General features: G+C 37.7%; 1 pseudogene; it reads right to left on the reverse strand.

Annotated features, from left to right (window-relative positions):
* Positions 1 to 397: 397 nt before the first annotated feature.
* On the reverse strand, positions 398 to 1,074 carry LOC143390168 (small ribosomal subunit protein uS7m pseudogene; annotated as a pseudogene).
* Between the last annotated feature and the right edge of the window lie 4,165 nt (positions 1,075 to 5,239).

Below are 5,239 nucleotides of genomic sequence, written 5' to 3' on the forward strand. Positions count from 1 at the left end.
AGATGGGAGAAGACTAGGCCCTGAGTTTCTTGGAAGAAATCTTTTTTTTTAGAAAATTTTTTAATATTTATTTTTTAGTTTTCGACGGACATAACATATTTGTTTGTATGTGGTGCTGAGGATCGAACCCGGGCCGCACGCATGCCAGGCGAGCGCACTACCACTTGAGCCACATCTCCAGCCCAGAAATCTTACCTCTTTACAAAGAGATAGCACAGGGAGAGCCAGTTCTAGACCCAAAGAAGGTTTTATAGGCAATAAACATGCAGTTCTATTCTAAAAAATTAACTACTTTTTAATTCCCAGGTAATTTTCAAAAGTCCAGTGGTTTATGAGGTTTTTTGTTTGTGTGTGTGGCAGAGGGCCTTGGGCTCCTCTGGGAACCTTTCCTCTCCCTCTACCAACAATGGCAGTGAGCCAGGGCTCAGTTGGCCTTGGCCCTCTTGTACGAGTTGTGCTTCTTGATCACAGGGCCCTTGTTGTGAAAGGCCTGCAGAAGCCTGTGTGACAGCTTCTCCAGCATCAGCGCTTATTCTCTCCATCATTCAGTGATCATCCATTACATGGCTAGGAAGCAATAACACTAGTTGGCTAGGGGCAAGGGGACCTGGTAGAATGGCAACCCTTAAGGATGGTACCAGCCCAGTCACAGACTCATTGTTTTTTAGTGCTTGATGGAAGATGGTTTAGGGGTCGTGTTTGATGTTTGCTTGTTCCTCTCCAGAAGTAGCATTGTACTTCTCAAACTGCTTGCTTTTTACAGATTCCAGAGTCTGGTTCATGAGGGATCTGGCCAGTACTTTGTTTCCTCTTTTTATCATCATATTGGTAAATTTACTGATCACTACATCTTCAAACACAGTTTGTTTTTGTCATTGGGGCAGTGTTGATGAGCTGAATTTTCTTGAGCTCCTGGTCATATTTCTCCTGCTCAGTGAGCTCAGTCACAGGCTTGTGGTAATGTTCTTTGTCAATTAGGGATTCCCCAAATTCAGGACCACAGTGGCTCCACATTACCTGGGTTTGCCTTAGAAGTGGACAGACAGTACACTGCATGCCTAGTGTCAGGCCCAATCAGCCTCACAGAGACTTCAGTGTGGGGCTCTTGTATTATTCTTTTTGTTTGTTTGTTTGTTTTAAAGAGAGAGAGAAAGAATTTTTTAATATTTATTTTTCAGTTTTTTCGGCGGACACAACATCTTTGTTTGTACATGGTGCTGAGGATCGAACCTGGGCCGCACGCATGCCAGGCGAGCGCGCCACCGCTTGAGCCACATACCCAGCCCTTGTATTATTCTTGATCTAAAAGGAAAAGCTTTCCAAAGTTCAATTTACTGCAGATTATTATATTTTAAAATATATATCCCTCTGTCAGGTTAGGGGAGTTCCCTTCTGTTTCTTGTTCAATAAGTGTTTTCATCATGAATGGATTTCATTGTGAATGGATGTTTAATTATTCTGTTTATTTTGTAGATCTTGGAAGTGATATTTATATGACTTTCTGCTTTCATTTTATATTGTGATGAGTTTTATTAGTTGATTTTTTTCTAATGCTGAACCAACCTTGCATTACTGAGATAACAGAACTTGGTCATGGCTTATTTTATGTATGCTGGATTTGGTTTGCTAATTTAGTGTTTGAAATTTTTGCATCTATTTTTGTGAATAAGAATTAGCCTGGAATTTTTCACAGTTGAACTGCCCTTGAAGGATTCAGTTTCAAGATCGTGCTAGCTTTGTAGATTGAGGTGGGAAGTTCCTTCTTCTATACTTTGGAGTGGTTTATGTAAAATTGGAATCTTTTATTGCCATAAATGTTCATAAAAATTAATATATATGGTCTTGATGTTATCCTTATGGGTAGAATTTTTTTTTACTGTAGATATAACTTCTTAAGTTTCTGTTTCTTTTTGTTTGTTTTGACAAGTTAATCTTTTAAAAATGTACCCATTTCATATAAACTTTAAAATTTATTGCCACAGTTGTTCATAACAACCAATTATTATGTGTTCATATCTATGCTGTATGCAAAGATTCTTTTCAGTCCTTAAATTATTTGTGTATATCCTTGTTAGCTTTCTGCCACTATAACAAAGTAATTAAGATAATTAACTGCCGAAGCCCGGCCGGCTGGGCAAAATAACGGGGGTGAGGGGGGTTGGGGGGTGACGACGAGCAACTTGTGTAGACTGATACAGCAGAAGTAGGAGCCGTTTATTGTAGGACAGGAGCCATATTTATACATTCCACACAGCTTATCTAATTAATATAAACTAGATACAGCGGTCAACCAATAAGGAATCTCCACACTTAATGGCTTGCTGGCCTTACTTCACAAACCACTCCCTCTGGCATGTTGCCAGGCGCCATCCAGGCTTGTTTACCGACTCTAACAATTCCCCCTTTTGTTTAATTTAAATAACGACCATAGTGGTTTTTACACAAACACCATAAATAATCTGCTACAAGCAGAAGGGGAGGAAACAAAATGCCACAATACCAAGCCAATTGACGGCTCCATGCAAGAAGCCCTTGGAAAAATAATACCAGCAATAACACCGATAGCAAAGATACCGAGTTACAATTTGTTGTAGATTACAGTTTGTTGTCTCAGTCCAGGTAAAACAGTGTCTCAATAGATTAACTCACAGTCCAGGTAAATCACAATCAAGGTAAGTTCTGCAGGCAGCTAGCTTAAGTCACAGTCCAGGTAAGTTCTGCAGGCAGCTAGCCTAAGCTGTAGCAGCAGAAACAGCAACAGCTCTGAAGTCTCGTCTGTTTCTCAACCGCAGTTTCGTTCGGTTCTCAGTAACACTGTAAATTCTTCCACCTTCGTCTTCACTGGCACTGGGATGAAGGCAGGAACTTCGAATGGCTAAAGAAAAATCCTGTAGTATTCCAGCAGGCACTGAGAAAACAACCTTCTGAACAATTTAGTACATTATCTCAAGGTTTTTTTTACATTTTAAATAAGCCTTAATAGTGCTCATTACTCATTAGCTTTCAGGTGTGGGAGAACCATTGTAGCTTAGTTATTGGAAATGATGAAACTTCAGGGATGCTGGTAGCTCTTCTGCTGGCTATAGCGTCCCGTCCAGGGCAGCTCCAGATGGCCCTGGGGAGTGTCCCGGACTCAAACTTCTTCCGAGCACAGGGAGTAAGAGCCCGCGAGACTGTGCCTCCAGGTCAGGTCTAGTTTTGGGCTCGCGACACTGAAAGAGCCGACTTTCACTGCTTGAAAAGTCCTTGCGCAGCAGACTCTAACAATTAACTTATGAAGAAAATAGGTTTATGGTGGCTGTTAATCTTAGAGGGTCCATCTATGATTGATTGGTCCTGTTTCTTTGGGCCTGTGGTGGTACATCATGGTGGGAATGTGGCAAAACAAAAGTGCTCGCTCATAGCCAGGAAGCAAAAACATGAAAGCAATTAGGTTTCCATGGTCCCCTTTAAGGCCATGTCCTGTGTGACCTTAAGACCTTCCACTAGGTCCCACCTCTTAAATGCTGTAACACCTCCCAATAGAATCAAACTGGCGAGTAAGGCTAAGCCACAGGGACAATTAGGGGATACTTATCCAAACCATACTAGTGTCTTTTCTGTTGGTTTTGATAAGTCTTCACAGAACAAACTTGGTTTATTAATCTCCTCTGTTATATGTTTATTATATTTTACTCTTTTTTCTATAAGTTCCTTTTTTTCTGTTTTCTTTAGGTGTATTTTTTCATTTTCTAATTTCATTAGTTTCTGCTCATTAATTTGAAAATTAATTTTTTTATACTGGGGATCAAACCCAGGATCACTTTACTACTAAACTATATAACATGCCCCACCCCCCAGCTTTTTTAAGTTTTATTTTTGTTTTGAGAGAGGGCCTCAGTGGCAGAGACTGGTCTCGAACTTGTGATTCTTCTGCCTCAGCCTCCTGAGTAGCTATGGTTACAGGCAGGCATCACTGTGCCTGCTTTGTTTATTTTTTTAAGCAGCTAACTTGATATAAATGTATAGTAAAGTATATACATTTTTAATGCGTACATTTTGATCCATTTTACACACATGCATTATCATCACCACTATAATCAAATTAATGAACACATTCATCACTCCCATAAGATTCCTCATATCTCTTTGTAATTCACCTCTTTCCCCTGGTCATTAATCTGGTTTCTGTCACTACAGTTTTTGATAAATGAAATCATAGAAGATTTTTTAAAATTTGATTTCTTTTACACATAAATCACACTTCTTTTTAGCATAATTATTCCATCAGTTTTTGTGAACCAAGTATAAAATTATATACAAATTAGATAAAGATAGCACATACACAAAAAGAAAACTAAAGATACATCGTACTTATAAATATCTATGAAAAAGTTCTAAAATATTGCCAGATAAAATCCTGTATAACATTATAAAAATATTAGCTCATGACCAAGTAAGATTTATACCAGGAATGAAAAGATGGTTCATTATTAGAATCATTAATACTATTTGCCATGTTGACAAGTCTCACAAGACATGGTATATAATTACTGGAGACATTTTTATTAAGATCAAGGAATAGGAAAAGATATCAATTTCAATCATTTGACATTGCACTGGAGGCTTAGCCAATGTAATTAGATAAGGGAAATCAATCAGAGGCATAAGATTTAGAGAATAAAAAGTAATATTGTCCCTGTTTGCAGATGATATAGTAATATATCTGGAATACTACACATGATCAATAAGAAAAGCAACTCAAGAAAGAATGTCATAAACTAACAATAGGCAATTAACATTCAGAAGGCAGTAGTCTTAATATATACAGATAAACAATATATAATTATGGGGGAAATCCCATTACAGTGACAATTAAAAGAAATAAAATATTTAGGAATTTAAAATCATGTAGAACCTAAATGAAGAAATGTTTAAAATACTTCTAAGTAACACAAAAATTGCCTTAATTAAATGAAAAGACATCCACACTTCCAAGATAGGACAACACAACATCATAAAAATAACATTTCTAGAATCTCAGTAAAAATACCAGTATAGGGCTGGGGTTGTAGCTTAGTGGTAGAGTGCTTGCCTACCAAGTGTGAGCCCAGAGTTTGATCCTCAGCACCACATAAAGATAAATAAAATAAAGGTATTGTATCCATCTACAACTACAAAAAAAAATTTTTTTTTAAATCAATATAAAATATTGGTACTAGATAAGTTGATTCCAAAGTTCATATAGGAAGAAGAAAAC

Source organism: Callospermophilus lateralis, unplaced genomic scaffold, assembly GCF_048772815.1.
Source record: "Callospermophilus lateralis isolate mCalLat2 unplaced genomic scaffold, mCalLat2.hap1 Scaffold_525, whole genome shotgun sequence".
Lineage (NCBI taxonomy): Eukaryota > Metazoa > Chordata > Mammalia > Rodentia > Sciuridae > Callospermophilus > Callospermophilus lateralis.